We start from the raw sequence: 18746 nt of genomic DNA on the forward strand, positions 1-18746 counted from the left end.
CAAAATTACCCCTTCTGTAGATTAGAATTAGTGATTGAAATGTTTGAACACTTAACTTATTAAGGCAACCAATAAAAGTCCCCAAATTTGTAAAACCAACGAAAAATACTAAGACTTTGGGGACTAGTGTAAAAAACAATGTCCGCTCCCTCCCTGTGTATAAAATTGTGGCGAGCTATCTCTATATTTTTTCCATTAAATTTAATTTTAATAAATTTATACTTTATATAGTTTAAATTTTTGCCGCTAGATGTCTCTAACATTTTAGAAAAATATATTTTTTTTTGGTATTTTTAGTATATGTATGGTTGTTTAAAAATGAAATAAGTATATCATATTATTAATGGTTTTCTATTTCATTTTTTTCCGGTATTTTGAAATTTTTTGTAAGAAATAATAACAAAATCTAAACAACAGACAACAGTATACTAAATTTGTATACATACAGCTTAGGATGGAAAGAATAATAAATATTTCCGCCTAAAAATAAAATATGAGTTTTTCATCACTTAACTTTTAAAGTTAAAGTAAAGGGTATCTGAAGTACATACTTGTGAATCCGCTAATAATTAAGTAGGATAGAGCTTGAGAGAAATAGACCAAAGTCGCGAATTAGCAAGAATTTTGAGGGAAAAAAATAGAGAAAAGCCGAGAATTCGGAATGATTTTGAGGAAAAAAGAGAATAGCCGCGAAAATAAAGAATTTTGAGCGGAAAAATAAAGAAAATGTGCGAATTCGCAAGGATTTTTAGAAAAAAAAGATAAAAGCCGCGAAAATAAAAGTCGCGAATTAGCAAGAAATTTTAGGAAACAAATAGAGAAAAGCCGCGAATTTGCAAGAATTTTGAGGGAAAAAAAATAGAGAATATCCGCGAATTTGCAAGGATTTCTTGAAAAAAAAAGCCGCAAATTCGCTAGTTTTATCTGCGAATTTTTTGCGATTTATAAAAGGCGAATTTATTAAAGGTGATGACGAAGAATCGCAAATATTTTGCGAAAAATGCTAATTCGCGAATTTTCTCTATTTTTTTTCGCTAAAAATTAGCGAATTTGCATATTTTCGTTCTCTCAAAAATCTAATTAACACAGTCGCAATTATTAGCAACTTTTAGCTTGCTAATTCGCAATTTTTAGCAACTTTTAGCTTGCTAATTCGCAATTTTTAGCCTATACATTTCGCAAAATTTTCGCGAATTCGAAATTTTTTGCAAAAAATACAAAAATTTTGCTAAAAACTGCTAATTCGCATTTAATCCCTTGCTAAAGTTCGCGATTTCGCCTGGCGAAATCGCTAAATTGTCCGCTGGGTATTACTTTATCCCTGAAAAATTGAAACTATCCGGCCGAATATCCGGCAATATAATCTTTTATATAAAATCTCTGCGATATTAAAAATATTTTTACTTTTTCCTCCAACAGTTGGGGGTTAATATTACAGATTGAAGGTATTATTATCATATTATTTGCATAGAAGAAAGATGAATAAGTAGTTACTTAAAATTGTCAGTGTGCCAAATTAAAACAGGATGTTTTTTTATGTCTAAATTATCCGATTTATCTAAATATTTGAATACTTCAAGGTATTCTGCTAATTCTGTTCTGTTATAGTTAGTTTGTCTTTCCATTTTAGAGCTTCTCTTTTATGAATATTCTTATACTTGTTTTAAGCTTTAATAACGTTCGAGGGTAGCTTTGCCACAAAAGAACTAACCCTACAAAAGACCCCCCACTAACCCTACTAATCATATTGGTTCAGACAGAAAATATCGTATTATTACTCCTAGAGAAGCAACAAAAAAGATATGAAGAGAAGCTTTACTACTAAAAGTAGAAACCTAATAAAATGCATATTACCTGCTAAAGGAGTTACCAGAAATCAGGATTTTACACCACACCTTACCATATCAGCAAAACTAAATATAATTTATGTTATTATCCTATAATATAAAAAAGTAACGTTTTTTGTCTGAAGCTTAAGATCTCAATACTAATCAATTAATTAATTTTACCTCTTTAGAGAAGCAGAGATTGAATCAGGTCCATTAATTTTAGATTTAAGATGCTTAAGATGGTTTTTTTTCTGTTCATTCTACACCCCTTTATGCAAAGCTACTAGATACTACTACATTATGCAAAATCAATCTGATTTACTTCCAGTAAATAGAAGGTCCAAAATTTCACGAGTCATAAATGCATAGATCTATTAAAATGCGCTAAGCAAAAATAACTGAATATCAGAGAAAAAATATCTAGCTAAAATATACATTATTTTAGGTTAAAAAAATTTTAGAAGCTACTACTTTGGGTGTCCCTAGGGCGACTAAATTTCATTTTTTATAATTTTTTATACATTACAGTTTCTTACATTAATCTTGATTTGTCAATATTAACAACTTTGCACTGGTAATATTAGCTTGTGGTTTGTTAGTAGATTCATGAAGATACTCTTATCAGGAATCCCACCCGACTATCAGAAGTATAAGCTATTTCAGCCTTCTGACAGTCAAGTGGGAAACCTGCCCCACCTACACCACCCCTAACACAATTTCGGCGCGATGCCAGTTTCGGCGTAATGCCAGTTTCAGCGCAATGGCCTGTTTCGGCGCGTTGCCAGTTTTGGTGCGATTGACTGTGCACGAATGAGAGCAAATGATTTTACTGATATTACAATAAGAAAAACAAATAAAGAAATATTTATAAATAATTAAATATGATAATATAATTAAATATAGCAAAAATAAACCAAAATCAATGAAATTTGAATTTGATTAATTTATTTATTTATTTTTTAAGGCCTTAATTTAAATTTTATTGTTGTGAAGTGAGTTGGGGTCGAAGAAAACAATACCAGCCATACAGAAATGGCAAATAACACACCACCACCTACACACACACCACACAAGAGACAAGTTACGGATATAAGAGGGTTGGTAAGAGTCCACATAGCTAAAAAAATAAATAAAATACAAGTACAAATATAATCACAGTCATGACCAACCTATGGCATGAAAGTGAGATATAAATACAATACACTAGTCTAACAATGTTGGTGTTGATTGACCAAAAGAGGTGGGTTATTTCATCCCAGGTGCTGGGAATCCAAACTCGAAGCGACGATTGCCTCAATCAGTGTCACAACGGCGTGAGTCAGTTATTGGCCTTAGTTACCAATATCTCCATCCATTAACCACCTATGGTTTGAATGGAAGGAGTAAATCTGTCAACCAAACTAACAAATAAACGAAGAAACCTAGAATACCGAGCTTCTCAGGGAGTAAAGGTGGCCAAATTATGCTAAGGACGCCAGGGTTACTCAGAATAATTTGACCGGTATTACACACCTGTTCGGACTGGGTATGGGGTGATTTCGCTAGATCGCCCTGCAGAGCTCCCCCTAGATTAATAAAACGGAATCCAACAATCTAACAAAGCAAAAACAAATAGATCTATCAATGTCGTATCTTTCAAAGAATATCACTATGGTTAACATAATAATAATTTTAAAAAGTTTTGAACAAAATACTATACATGTCAAGCAAATAAAGAAAACGAAGAAACATGCAGAAAGATAGAAAGAAAGAAGGTTAAGATACAACACATGCAAAATTGCACCCAGTGACTTGCAAAGGGGTTGGGTTGTTGAGTCCCCACCCCCAAAATTATTTTGATTATTTACTAAGTATATTTGCGATTACTTTTATTTAATGAAATCTTCCAATTTTTAACATGTACAAAACGGCCTGCTTAATTGCTTCAAGATCCATGTCAGATCTATATAGGAAATAAATGTCTATAAACGAGCTCAAGTTTTCCAAGGAATTTATGATTAAAACTCATAGTGCTCCAATAATCCATAATAAACTCTCATTGCCCAGAACGATAAGACCCATTATTTTACTTTATTAAAAATAAATTCATATTTTTCATTTCATGTTGCTATTTACCTTATATTGATGTATTTAATTTCTAATCATAAAAAAGAAAATTTAAATTTATAATATGATAAATTTAAGAAAACTATGTTTTAAAAGAATTCGATTGTGGCGACATTTTGTGTGTTCAAATATTAAACTAAAATTGTAATCATCATCATTAACCCTTTGGTGATGGTAATGTAAAGAAAAAAATATAATTTAAAAAAATCTTTTAAAAATCATTTAAATTATTAAATATTTACTTTCTTTTAGATAGTAATGCCGGGTGAGGAAAATAGATTTATTGAGAAATAGATATGCATATAGAAAACTAGCCAATAGGGAGATAATTATATCGAGCCAACTCTAGTATTAAATAAGAGCGGTTTTTTTTGTTAGATGGAAGTAGAGGAGGGGAGGAGAGGTGTACGTGCTAACTAAAATTATACAAAAATAGTAAAATATATCCTAACCCCCACCCTCCCCAAGGTTAATAAAATTTTACCTTATGTTTAAAGAATCTTTTTTGTCAAAAATTTGAATAACCACCGCTCCACACTCTAGAAATTCTGAAATTAAAAAAAAATAATTATGTTCTATAAACTATTTTAACAAGGAAGACAACATCCATACAAGCATTTTGTTTATGGATGCCATAAAGCGAAGCTCTAAAAATTGCATAAAATATACATCACTTATAATATCATGCCTTGTTGTCCTAAGAATCATTATTCAAAAAGATGATAAACAATGTTTGTGATTGACGTGTCGTACAAATTGACGATTTTAGAGTTACAACGTTTTCTAAATCATGCCTAAATTAATCATTATGAAAAGTTTGAAGCCGATAGGACAATTCTAAAAGTTTAAATTAATTAAAAGAGCAAACTGCTGTGGACGGATGGATTAAATGATTAAATTATGGAGTAGCTTTGCTAAAAAAAATGCGATGAAAACATGATAGTGAAACAAGGCAACATCCATAAACCGAAGCACAGAAACGGTAGGACTTGTATAGTGTCAGAACTGAATAATCAAATATAAATGTATAAGAGTAGAAGCAAAAATGTGAGTAAGTTTGCTTGATACAGAATAATTTTAATGGACATACTTACATGTTTAGGATTATAGAGTTGATTCGCTTATAATATTTCAATTTGTTGTCCCAGGAATCAGTATATAGGTATCACCATGCAAAGTTTTAAATCAATACGACAATTCTAACATGTCTAAATTACCGAAAAAAAAGAATTACATCACCAATATATAGCAAAGCACAAAAAAACATATTTCTTTAGTTTTGGTGTTGCTACAAAAGACCAACTCTACAAAAGACAAACACCTACATAAGACAAACACCTACAAAAAAAACCAACTCTAAAAGAACAAAGCCTACAAAAGACCAACTCTACTAAAGACCAACTCTACAAAAGACCAACACATACACAAGACCAACACATACACAAGACCAACACATACACAAGACCAACACATACACAAGACCAACACATACACAAGACCAACACATACACAAGACCAACACATACACAAGACCAACACATACACAAGACCAACACATACACAAGACCAACACATACAAAATATCAATAGATACAACAATATTGTTATATAAACATCAAATTCATTAATAAAGCAATACATTTCTGCCATTTCATCAAAAGATTATTAAAATTGATTTTCATGCCATTATTGCATTACATTAAACAAAAAATAATTTTCTGCTTATTCATTTGCCTTTTGTACCAACGCCAGAGGTTTTTTAAAAGCGAAGATTTTCTATATTCTAGAATAGGGATTGGTCCATACATCCGTAACAGATGGCTCTTTTTTGTTTATTTAAGCATGTTAATAAAACTTTGCATGATGATTTCTATAGAAGTTGGGTACGAGTTATAAAGCGAAGCATTTCAGTTATGTCCCTTTTAAACAAGTTGAAATTTAAAAACAAATTTTTGTGTGATAAAATTATCCGATTTTTGGAATATGATTTCTAGGACAACAAAGTATCTTGTTTTTTTTTAATCAGATTTACTTACAGTTATGACACTATCGTTTCAGACCTTCCCCTTCATCTTTATTTAAATCTTAGCTTTAAGAAAGATAGAAGAAAATTACTTACCACAAATACAGCCGTAAAAACCTAGTCTCTGGGGATAATTGCACTGAAATAAAAAAAAATTCAAATAAAAAACAAGGATGACAACATCCATAAAAGCGAAGCTATGAACTGAATAATCAGAATTTATGTAAACACAAAATTGAAAAACTGCTTAAATACAAGACATACTAAATTACTAATATATAAATAGAGATGCTTCGCTTATAATACAGTTTAAAAAATTTGTTAAAAATAATAAAATCAACAATTTTAAAATGGATGTACAGACAATCTGATTAAGAGTATTTACTTGCTACGCTTTCGATAGGACTATTCTAAAATGCATAAATTAACGAAAAAAGCTATCAAATCCGGACGGACAGACATAGCCTAAGTATAGACAAGCTTCGCTTTCGCTTTGTAATAAGGGATAACATCAAATAAGGCCTATTTTTTTCTGTCTTTTCGATGTTTGAAGATAAGCTCTACTTGTTAGCTAATATACCTTCTGATCCTAACCTAAAGAAACATTAGAGCTACTTGTCCTATTATTTCAATTTCTAGATTGAAGAATCTAATTACCTAAGGGTGATCCGAGGCTGATGGTGGCTCAAAGCTGTTATAAAGCTGATGCTATAATAAACTGCTGACGGCTCCACCTCTAAAAAATTAGCTTTAAACCTTCCCAAGATTTAAATTGTAAAATAAAATAGCATAAAACCATCATAGAAGCTATGTAAAGAAAATCTAAAAAATTTAACTCATCGTTGCTTTCGTTTTTGAGAATTTAAGCTTCAGACAAAAAAAAAACTTACTTATTTATATAATATGTTGTAATAGATACCAGTACCAGTATCGTATCGTAGACAATTTTCCGCGGATAATAAAATAAATTAAAATAGTAAATCCAGTTTTGTTAAATCCAGGTAGCCGAAGGCCCATTTTTACGAGTTTTAGATAAAATTGTCTGTAAATGGTTTTTTTTAGTGCGGCTGAGCATCAATTCTAGTCCACCTGATGTTAAGCAACTTCGAAGTCATAATGTTGGTCATAAAGAAGCTTTGAAATGCCTTTTGAGCATAAAACCTAACATCAGAAGGAATGTACATATGACCACTCCTGATGCTCAGTTCCATGCCCAAGAAGCCCCATGTCTGACCAACATTAGACAAGGAACTTCTTGAGGGGAGAGGTCTCCTCACCATACCCCTCCCAGTCGGCGCCGGATAGCGCACCCATTTCTAAAAATAAAATAAAACAAAAAATCTTGAGGGGAAAGGACCACACCCCTCTCCGTCTGCGCCGGATAGCGCACCCATTTCTGAAACTTTCTAAAACAAAAGAATATTAATAACATGAAAATAACAAAATGGTTGTTTGGGAAAAGTAACTAAAAGGGAAAAACTTCAGGCTAACTTTAAACCAAATCGAGCAAATCTCATTCAGAAAAAAAGGATTGGAAAACTTTAGCTACTCTTGAAAAAAAAGGAAAGGAAATCAAAAGGGTAGGCGCCTTTACCCTTTTAGTTCCCAAAAAAAATCTGCATAAACTTTTTTACGTCACACCATGTTGTTGCGACAAAAGGAGAAAAAAAAAGAGAGCGGCTTCAGTTCAAGGGGGGAAAATGCATTTTTATGTCTTTTTTTTTAATTTTACGATCAAAAAAATCCAGACACATTTATGAACGGCAACTCTACCTATTACCGTCGGGATTTGTACAGGTATAACCTGTACATTTGCCCTTTATTCACTGGTTACCACGAATCGACCGAAGCCAATTCAAGGGCACCCAACTGATAATTTTTTATCCTCTCGTAAAATTGTAAAAAAAAGTCATGAAAAAAACTTGATGAACAAACTAAATGAGATTTACATCGAATCGGAAAAATTTGAAAGAAATTTGAGGGGGAAAATTTAAAAATTAAATGAAAAAAAAATAACTTTCCTTTAAGAGATGTAGTGGTGGTGAAGTGGTGGTACTCGTACGCCAGACAGGGTGGTACTACACCACCCTCCTGCATCCCACCTACGAAAATAAATTTATTATTAATAAGATCTTACACCAGATTATCATGTATATGTATCAAGCTCTGGTAGCTGGTTGAAATAACTATTCACCCCTATAATCCCCTACCTTTCTAGTGGATTGGCAAATAGTTTTCCCATGTCATTATATTCAAGTACTTGTAGCCAATATGAAATAAGTACAGGAACAACCCGGCCATATTATGAAATATTATTTTTAAAAATCAGAATAATAGGATTATCATATCATCTTATTATATAAAGTACTAAGCTTTTTGGTCTGTAGCAAAGGATCTCGCTAACCACTAAACCGATATGGTTCTCCTTTAGAGGCCCTGAGATGGTTTTAGGCTATTGTTTTTATTTTTTATAACTAAGTCTTTGTATGGTTTTAAGCTATTTTTCTGCCCTTCCATATCCTTTCGAATTTAGTAAAAAGTTTTTAATGTATAATTTTAGAGTTGCTACACTTCTTAATTCATACCTTATGAATGATCATGCAAAGTTTGAAATGTCAATTTACCAAACAGATCTAATTGTTATGGGTGTATGGAAGGATGTATAAAAGCTTTGCTTTCAAAAATAAGGATAAAAATAATAAATAAAAAAAGTTAGAAGTAAGGAATATAGATTACTCCAAACCTGAATCAAAATGCAAAGCTTGAAATTCTAACATTAATAACTGTTACATTCAGACGTGCAGACTGAATATTATAGAGGAGCTTATCTACCTTGTTGATCTAGAAATCATTATTCCAAAAATCAGATAATCATAATTATCATAGACATCCAAGGGGGGGGGCGGGTAATTGGGTGATTTCCCCCCCTAAACGATTTTTTTCATTTTACCCCCCCCCCCCATTTTAAATTTACCCCCCAAACAATTTTGGGGGGGTAAATACCCCACCCAAAATAAAAAATACCTAATAAAAAAAATAATGGGAGCTTAGCGCGCATTTTTAATACTATATATTTTAAAAAAATAAATTACTTTGCCAACAGATTTCAGGGGGAGTAATCACCCACCCCCCCCCCCAAGCAAATTTTACCCCCGGGGTAAAACTTTTGGGGGGGTAAAAAAATTTTGAAACGCGCTTCGCGCGCCATTTTACCCTCCCCCCCCCCCAAAAAAAAACCAATTACTCCCCCCTTAAAATATTTTACCCCCCCCCAAAAAAAAAAAACTTGGACGCCCCTGATAATTAAGTTTAGTATCGATAGAACAATTCTAACATATCTGAATTATTAAAGACGGGCAGACAGACCCTAATTATAATAAAGTAACAGAATGTTTGCTGAACCAATTTCGTGGTTCTTATTTACAGGGTAGCTTCTCGTAGGTCCTAGGAAGCTTTACAACTATTTTGAGGGTGGGTACCACCACCATCCCAAGAGAAATCTCCCCTAGAAGATAATTCCCCCCAAAAAATCCCTTAAACATAAATAATAATGGTACGGGACCGACCCTAATTATAAAAGGCGTAAAAATACCTAAGTAGGATGCAACCGTGCCAAGCAGAGATCTGTACAGGCGCCTAAAAAATTACATATTTTATTATTTTTATTTAATATACATTATATTTACTAGCCGCAACGCTCCCAGAGTCCTCTAGGGGCACTTGAGGAGGGGAGAGTCGATTTTATAACCCAGTTTTTTATTTCTGATTTTGAAAGAAAAATATATAAGGATAAAGCTGGAATTATAAGAAATTTTATTGTTTAAAAATACTCCCCCCCCCCCCCTTTAAAAAAACTAGACTTGTATGGAATGGAGTAGGTAGAGAACAAATTATTAATCGAACCATATTATAAACAGCTTTACAAAGCCAACAAAACTGGTATTGATTTTATGATTCTTATAAACCGGTTCTATTCTACTATTATTATAATTACCTGCGTAGAGAACTCTGCAGCTGGAGAAGGGGAAGGTAATGTTCCTGCCAGCAGGACCCTAAATATTAACTTAGTTTACAAAATCTATTAATAGTCATTCATAGCATCGTCAGTATTCCGCAAATAACATTTAAGATTCGTGTAAAGTTGCTGTACTATGATACCATATTTAAGTATGGCTGAGAACTTTATCTAATCCAGAGGATATTAATCAGTTTTAAAGCCATACAGGAAATATAAATATATGCTTTTACTTCTACTATCAGCTGTGCTCCTAGCCAAGTCCCCCTCCTACATTTAAGCTCTTTTTAATAAAAAATAAAATAATAAATTCGTGAGGGTTGTTGTTGTAGCCCTGATTTTCTGAAGTTAGGACTCAGATGTACACAGATTTGGGAGAGTCATATCTTCAGACGGACTGACAGATCAACAAACATCGTTCTACTTTATATTATAGAAATATAGAAATAAATAAGAAAAATAATTTAAATTTTCAGAGGGTTAAAAGTAGCATCCCCAACAGAGAGCCCCTGGAATAATATGTATAAAATGTACCTGATTAATAATCCTGCCATACTGTTGCGTACTGATACCTGCCCCACCACTGCATGGATATCTAAATCAAAGAGAAAAATTAGATGTTAAAATAAATACAGCCCTTAACTCTTGTACCCCAGCCACTTTAAAACCAGCCACTAGAATAGAAGAATACAAAAATAAATCTAAAGATGAATAACAAACACAATCCATACAGACAGACCCTATTACTATTTAAATGTAACACGGGGTAGCCTTTTTAGTAAGGAATTATTAGCAATTAGGGATTTTAAAGCAAAAACAACATCCAAAAAATGGTGGGACAAATAACATTTCATATATTACTAAAAATGTAGGACTTACTAGGGAAGCAACAAGAATCAATATAAAAAAATCAAAATCATAATCATAACCTAAAAAAGTGCCAAATAATAAAAACATGTTTAAAATGGACTGCGGACTTTCGGGTACAGATTATAGAGTTACTACGCTTCCTAATTTGTACTTCTTGTTATAGCAATCATGCAATTCTAACATGTCTAAATTAATGTATGGACCAACCCTACTTATAGAAAAGCCTAGATTTTAAAATAATTAAAATACTCACAAATTTCACCATACAGCATCACTATTGGCGGAATGCCAAAGCCAGATGACATCCCACCAAGGACCAGACAAGCCTCAGGAGAGGTGGATTCAACCAGGAGAACGACACACAACTCCAGTAGACCAGGCTGTCGGCCAGTGGACTGAAACAATTTTATGAATAATAATTTACATTACAGGTTCTATACAAAGTAACAGGATATATGTGTGTGTGTGATTGTCTGACCCAAATGACTATAGCTTTTTTTTTAAAACTTTTTAGGGATATGATGACACCACACAAACCGCTCCTAGAACATTATCAACCCCCCCCCCCCCACTCCCCCGTTAGGAATAAACGCCTATAACCTTAAGACGCTTGTGTATAAAAAGTTAATATTTAATAAAAAAAATTCTAAAATTAAAGACAGAGACAAAATTACCCCCCCCCCTCCCCCAAACTACAAAATAACAGCTTGAAGATGGAACATCTAAAAAATCCTAGACTGACTGATCTTAAAAACTTAAATTTGAATTAAAATAAATTTACCTCTCCCACCAAGAGTCCTGCTGATGGACACTCAGCTTCCCCAAGGCATCATGTCCATCAAAACCAAGATAAAGTCCTAGGACCTTAATCAAGGTTGGAAACATCCAGGGGGTGGTGGATATTATAGATACCATAGTAGGATACAGTGAAGACAAGTATGACTAAACAGCCAACCTGCGACACTGCAATGGTATCTACCACCGGACACAGACGTGCAAGACTGAAAAAAAAATTAAGATTAATACCTTGAATTATACACATTATAACAAGGATGAAAACATTCATAAAAGCAGACTAAATAAGCAAGTCTAAATAAAATTGTACATAAATTTGTACATAGCGTAAATACAGGATACAGGTGAGGAATTATTAAGATGTCATGCTTAAAATATTGTACATTGTAACTCCAGGAATCATTAAATTGTTGAAAATATCAGCATATGAATCATCCTGCAAAGTAAGAAATTGATGGAGAAATTCTAAAATGTCAACAGTACGTACGGACTGACCTTAATTATGAAAAAGCTTCACTCTAACAAATATTGCACTTTCTAATTTGTACCGAATTATTACAATGCATAACAAACAGACCTACATTAAAGGGGGGAGGCGGTTGTGACACTTTTTGAAACCCAAAACTAAAAGTCAAAGGAACTCAACATACAGCACTATAATTTGGAGTGACAGACGCTTTAAAGAGGTACAATGTTGAACTGTGAAAAAAAAACTAGTGAAACTGACGCTACCGCCGTTACCCGCCAAAAAAAATTCGGCGATAGCGGCGGTTCCACCGCCGTTTCTTCACAGTTCCAAATTGTACCTCTTTAAAGCAACTGCCATAACAAATTTCAGTGCTGTAACTCTTTTTTTAGTTGAGTTCCTTTGACTTTTGGGTTTCAATAAGTGTCACAACCGCCTCCCCCCTTTTAACAACAAATATCAAATCCCCCCCCCCCCCTATCTCTATAATATTAACCAGTAAGTCGATAAATCCATGATTTTAAACTTTTTATATATTATCTATTTAAAACTTCCTAGAACAGTTAAATACAATTTAGAAAGCGTAGCAACTATATAATCGTTACCCTAAAGCAAAGTGCCCCCTGAGGGCACTTTGAATCAGGGGGGGGGGGAAATTTTACAAAATCTTCCAAATGCCCCCCCCCCCTAGACAAAGTGCTTCGCACGCCACTGAGGTTCAAGGATAGTTTTAAGATATTTTGTTCAAATTCAGAGCTTATCTGTGTCAGGATATGATTGTGCTTTACAACGTATTTTGAGGAACCCTTCACCAACTTCAAGGCCCCTTACTTAAAAAAAAAAAAAACTTTTCATTATATAACTGAGTCGGGTGGTGACCACTTCCACCCCAGTGCCCCTAGAGACCTCTAAGCCACTAATATCACAATATTAAAAAATAGCTGAAAATTACCTGGTTATTAAAGAATAACCACAGTTCTCCACAGAAGCCACAGACTGTGACCGGAGCCGAGACTTGATGAACCTTGCCATGGAGCGTGGCAGGCAGCTTCACTCTGGCTCTGTCTTGCACTCTGTGTCCTTGGGTAGGAGTAGGCCAGACCTTAACAAAAATAGGTTTTATTATGCAGTTCCAACAACACATTCAAACACAAGGTATCCAAGGCAGAATTTTAACCATATATTTACCAAAAAGCAAGATTTTTTTTAGGGTATAATAAAAAATCTTGGAAATTATTTAGGTTTTAGGCTAATTCCTATGATAATTATTACACTTATTATAATTTTTGCATAGTGAGATTATCATATATACATAAAGCAAAACTACAGTATGATTATATATTACTAAAATAAATTCTCAAATAAAGTCCAAAAAGCAGTATTATTATTTTTGATACATTAGAATTGTCCTATCGATTTAAAAATTTTGATTTCTGTAGTAGTTAGGTACAATTTAGAAAGCGTAATTTTTTCACTTTTTAACAACAAATTTTTATGATTGATCTGATTTTTGTACAACAAAGTACAATATTATAATAAAGTTCTAAAAATGTAAGTATATCCTTAAACATTATCCTGTATCAAGCAATTTATCAACATATTTACTAACAATTTTACTCTTATACATTAATATTCAGATTCAGTTTTGACACTATACAAGTGTTAATGCCCTTTTGGGCCTTATGACAAATTTAAAGGGTGTTAAGAAATGGGGTTTTGTCCCTTTCGTGGCAACGCCCCTTAAGGGGCAATTCATCGTATTTTTAAATGGCTTTTAATAGGTTATTTAAGTTAGGTTAGGTTATATTGGGTTAGGTGATTGCCCCGCAGGGTTAGAGCCCCTAGGAGAAAAAATAGGAGAAAAGCTACTGCGAAAATACGAAGAGTCGTCCCTTAAATAGCGTTGCCCAAATGTGAAATTTCTAAATACAAACTGCACGGCTTGTGTAAAAATATGTGCATCCCATTATAATTTAAATAAACTTTTTATATACAAGTAAAAGTAAAAGTTTTGCGCTTTATTCCCTATATCTATATTTATTTTATGAGGATTTTAAGCATAACATTTTTATATCATTAACACAAGCCGCGCAATTTGAATTTTAAAAATGTACACATTTTTGCAAGCCATTTAAATTAGTTTAAACTAACCTGGCAAAATACTCCTACTAGCTGTTGTTGCTAGGTGCCCCCCACAGTACACTTGGAGCCACAAGTAACCTTCGTAAAGGTACCCACAGCAACAAAAGCATGCAAGCTAACCTGAATTAAAGAAAAAAATATTAATAATCAAAAATAACAAGTAAAACCTTGACCAATGCTCAAATTACTGCTGCATTATAAAAATATACATTACTATGAGTAAAGCAATATTACCCTAGTTTTAGACAAAGCATAGCTTTAAAAAATTCCACCTACAGAAAATATTACTGGATACTCATTAAATATGTAGTTCCGCTCAAATTGAATTATAGAGTAACTTCGATACTGAAATTAAAATTGAAATTACCTTAATAAGACACCTAGACACCTTAACCTCTCTTCGACAACGTGTCTTGAGAGGAGATTCCTTCCTCTTATGCCCTACCCTTCATTACCACGCCCTTCAGACCCATATGAAGACTGATCTAAGAGGGGGTACCCCTCCACATAATTTGATCATGTATAGGTTAAATTAATTATGGCGCCAACTATACACAAACAAAGCAGCGGTTACGGATCAGTGCAACATACAGTACCCTCCATGGCACAATAAATCCGAGATAAGGACATAAAGACATAAAGAGACATAACTATCTGAAATATGGTAAAACTCAAGAAGTTTTTATTTTATGCCTAAAAACCATCATAAATTGTTAAACATACATAAATACAAAATAATTTTGACTTTACCAACGCCATAAACAACGCCTAACAAACTGTAAGGGGCGTCGTAGCTCAGTGGTAACACACTGAATTACGGTGATGAGAGTTCTAGTTCTAGTCCCCATGTGGCAACTCGAATTTCTCAGTTGAATACATTCACGCAACTTCCCCTGGTTGTGTAAGAAGGGAATTATTGAGTAAGTTTGGATACTTAATAGTCAAGTACATAATATCAGTACTACCCTTATCCCAAGCTCCTCTGCGATGAGCGTCATTCACTACGGTGACTTAATTTGGGACACCTGCCTTACTCGGCGAGGGTGAGGTAACAATGAGTAGCTCTCATTAGACAGCGGGTCAAGTCATAATGTGCTTGAATGTGGAGCTTGATAGCCCTAGTGGCTATACAAAAGTGTCTCAGCCTACTCCATGACTACTTAGGTCCAAACCCTAAGAGACTATGGCTAATCAATCAACCTAACAAACTGTGAAAAATTAATGTGGGGGAGGGGACATTAGGCTGTTATTAGTCCCCAAAATTTTATAATAACGTTTTCGTATTCATGGGTATTATAACTATTTTGGGGGAGGGTACCAACCCCCTCCCAAGAAAAATTACAATAAATCGAAATTTTTTCTTCTAAAATAGAGACTCCTCATAACATTGCAAACATTTTATTAGAGCGAAACTTCCCAAATCCTTAAGTAACAGGATGTCTATGTGTTAGTGTGTCTGTACCGAAGGATCTCGCTAACCGCTGAACCGATCGGGTTATCAATAACAGGGTAGCTTCTCATAGTTCCCGGGAAGGTTTATAACTATGTTGGGGGAGGGTACCACCACCCTCCCAAGAGAAATCACAATAAAATCGCTAGCGTAGTCGCGCTGTGTAGAGACGTGCATTAATTTAACAGCTAAAATTAGATAAAAAAAAAAAAAAAAACATTTAAATGCCACTAGAGGCCTCTTCCCCTAGTATTTCCTATTAGTGTACAATCACCCCCCCCCCCCACAATATTGCAAGAAAAGTTGCAAAAATACAGTTAATATTTAACAGATTTTAAACCTAGGAAACTTACGCATAAAATTGCAAAGTCAATTTGGCCAAACACGAAAATATATTTTTTTAATTATAAAAAATTAAGTATAGTATAAAATATCTAAAGGAACAAATCTTTGCTGCTTTGCGCAATACCATAAAGTTTTACATGTTTATTTTGTTATTTCAATAAAAACATTTGTATACTTCAAATAAAAAGAAATTTAACGATCAAATAACACCCATATAAAGTACAACTTACTTTTTTAAGGAACATACCTTAAAACTTAAAACTCCCTATATCTAACATCATTAAAATACCAACTGCACACACCCACCCCCCCCCCCAAAAAAAAAAAAAATACAAAAGTGCCCAATAAAAGTATTTTTGATAACAGCTAGTATATTTCTATAGGAAAGTGCAAAGCACAAAGCTTTTAACGAACAGCAATGCAAAACTTTTCTGAGAAAAAGTAATTTAAATAGCTACCAATAAACCGATTACAGGCAATATGATTTAAAGAGTACCTAGTTATTATAAGCCAGATTTTTTTGACCAAGAAAACAAAAAAGAAAAAGATTTGTGACTGTCGATAAAGAAACAAGCACAGAAACCAAAAAAAATGTATTTATGAAAATCTTTTAATTCAGAATTTTCTATCTAGAATGGTAGCGGAGCAAGTTAAATTAATTTAAGAAACTCAAGTAAAAGACCAAGTAATACACTGTATAAAAAATAAAATTCAGTAGTCTTTTTAGAATAAACAAATAGAATTTCTAACAGACACTAAATTAATAAACAAAAATGAACAGAAACAAAATTTAAATATCACTAAACAAAATACTTTATCATGCCGTAAAGGATGAATCCACCAACGAAGAAATCACTAAACTGATCTGTTACCATAGATACCAATGATATTATAACCTACCCACTTAGAAAGCTAAGATGCTAAAGATCATATTTATTAAGGTATGACAGTTGGTTATGTGCATGTAAAACTTCGATTTTCTACTGTTTTAAAAAACTCCACTTTTTACTAGATTCTGCTATACGGTCGGTCACTCAGCTAACAGTGTTTCATCAAAATCACAAAAAGAGAAAGCTTTTCTAATATAAGAAAAGGTCCAACTATCGACTATTATTTTTATTTTAGATATGTTAGACTTGCTCTATCGATTTTTAGCTTTGCATGATAATTTCTATTACATTTCACCCAAAAGTCTGTTTGCCCATTTAAAACATTAAATTTTTCATTTGCTTTTTGGAATAATCATTCCTAGGACAACAATGTACAATATTAAAACGAAACATCTCTGTAATTAAGTCCTAAAATTATTACTTAATATCTTTAGACAGTATCTGACTGTCAATCAATTTTGCAACAAATTCATATACAATTTTGTTTAGACTTATAAATCAATATTCTTATATGGCCCTCTACAAGTGTTCAATATTCATGTTTTTTTCTACCATCTATATTTAGAGTATTGATGTTGTCATACTTGTTTTAATGCACAATTAAAGCCAGTTGCAACCAAAAATTAAATTAATTCAAAAAAATATTTGGTAATTTCAGCTTATTTTTCGTAAAAAAGACAACTTTTTAACTTCCCACCAAATATACAGTCGTTCCCCCACAATTCTTCCTAAATTACTTGAAAATATAAAGAAAAAGCAAAAAAATAATATTACTTGAAAATTAAATACATTTATGTTCATCATTTAGACGTTGATATTTTAATGCGAATAATTATTGATGTGTTAATGATTTTTTTGGCGGCAACGTCTAAACGCCAACTAATTCGCGCCATAATTCAGGGACTAAAGGAACAAAAATTCTAAACTAACAAATTAATTTCCAATAAATCTAGTGATTTTAAACTTTTTTTTGAATTAACAACAAATTAACTGGATATATGTATGTAGCTGTAATTTATTCAAATTTAAAAGCCGAACATAGTTGAAAAAAATGTTTTTTACGATAAACAGGCCAATTTTAAACAATTTGAATACGATAATAGTTATTCATGTCATATAGACAGATTTCCGCGTATATTAAAGTGAAAAATCACAAGATTAAAACCGGGTTTGTTAGCCCCGAAGTCCCAAATCTCTCAAATAAATAGAGAGGGGGACATTGAGCTGTTTTTATGCTAGTCCCTAAAGTTTTATAATAACGTTTTCTTATTCGTTGGCTCAACAACTTTGGGGACTTTTATTTAATTTGTATTGTGAGCGTTTAAACGTTTCTACTACAAATTGTAATATACAGATGGGGTAATTTTGTGTATTACCATTGGGGATGTACATCAGTTTATTGGCCATTGTCTTATCCTTTTGTATCCATGGCGAAATTACACTAGGAAAAGTCGTCTTGTTTCTCCAGAATAAAGAAAAATGACATTAAATTAATTAAAACTTTATTTCCAGAATTTTATTACATTATTGTACATTAAGAGATATAAGTTTTCCGGAATTTTAATGTAGGGAGTAGATTTGAAATCTGCATCAAATTTTAAGGATTTTTTTTATAAAATTCGTTTTTTGTAAAATTCTATCTAAAAGCGAAAATACATTTTTAGTTAATTAATTTTGACCAATAGGATAGGTGGATTTTAAACTACCTGCGAGTGCGCTCTAATTGGTTGAATGATGTACGACATCCAATCAGAGCGCAGATTTTTTAAATCCACCAATCACAGATGCCAAATATAATTAACTTAATTTGTATTT

General features: G+C 32.8%; 1 long non-coding RNA gene across 1 annotated transcript; it reads right to left on the reverse strand.

Annotated features, from left to right (window-relative positions):
• Positions 1-7975: 7975 nt before the first annotated feature.
• On the reverse strand, positions 7976-14751 carry LOC145306001 (uncharacterized). The gene is made up of 9 exons (XR_013874864.1): positions 14614-14751; positions 14256-14366; positions 13057-13206; positions 11625-11844; positions 11097-11238; positions 10508-10568; positions 9953-10010; positions 9551-9594; positions 7976-8060 (listed from the first exon to the last, which is right to left on the reverse strand). It is a non-coding gene; the product is annotated as an uncharacterized LOC145306001 (long non-coding RNA).
• Positions 14752-18746: the final 3995 nt, after the last annotated feature.

The sequence above is a fragment of the Acartia tonsa genome, chromosome 14 (assembly GCF_053477335.1).
Source record: "Acartia tonsa isolate MP-2025a chromosome 14, ASM5347733v1, whole genome shotgun sequence".
Lineage (NCBI taxonomy): Eukaryota > Metazoa > Arthropoda > Copepoda > Calanoida > Acartiidae > Acartia > Acartia tonsa.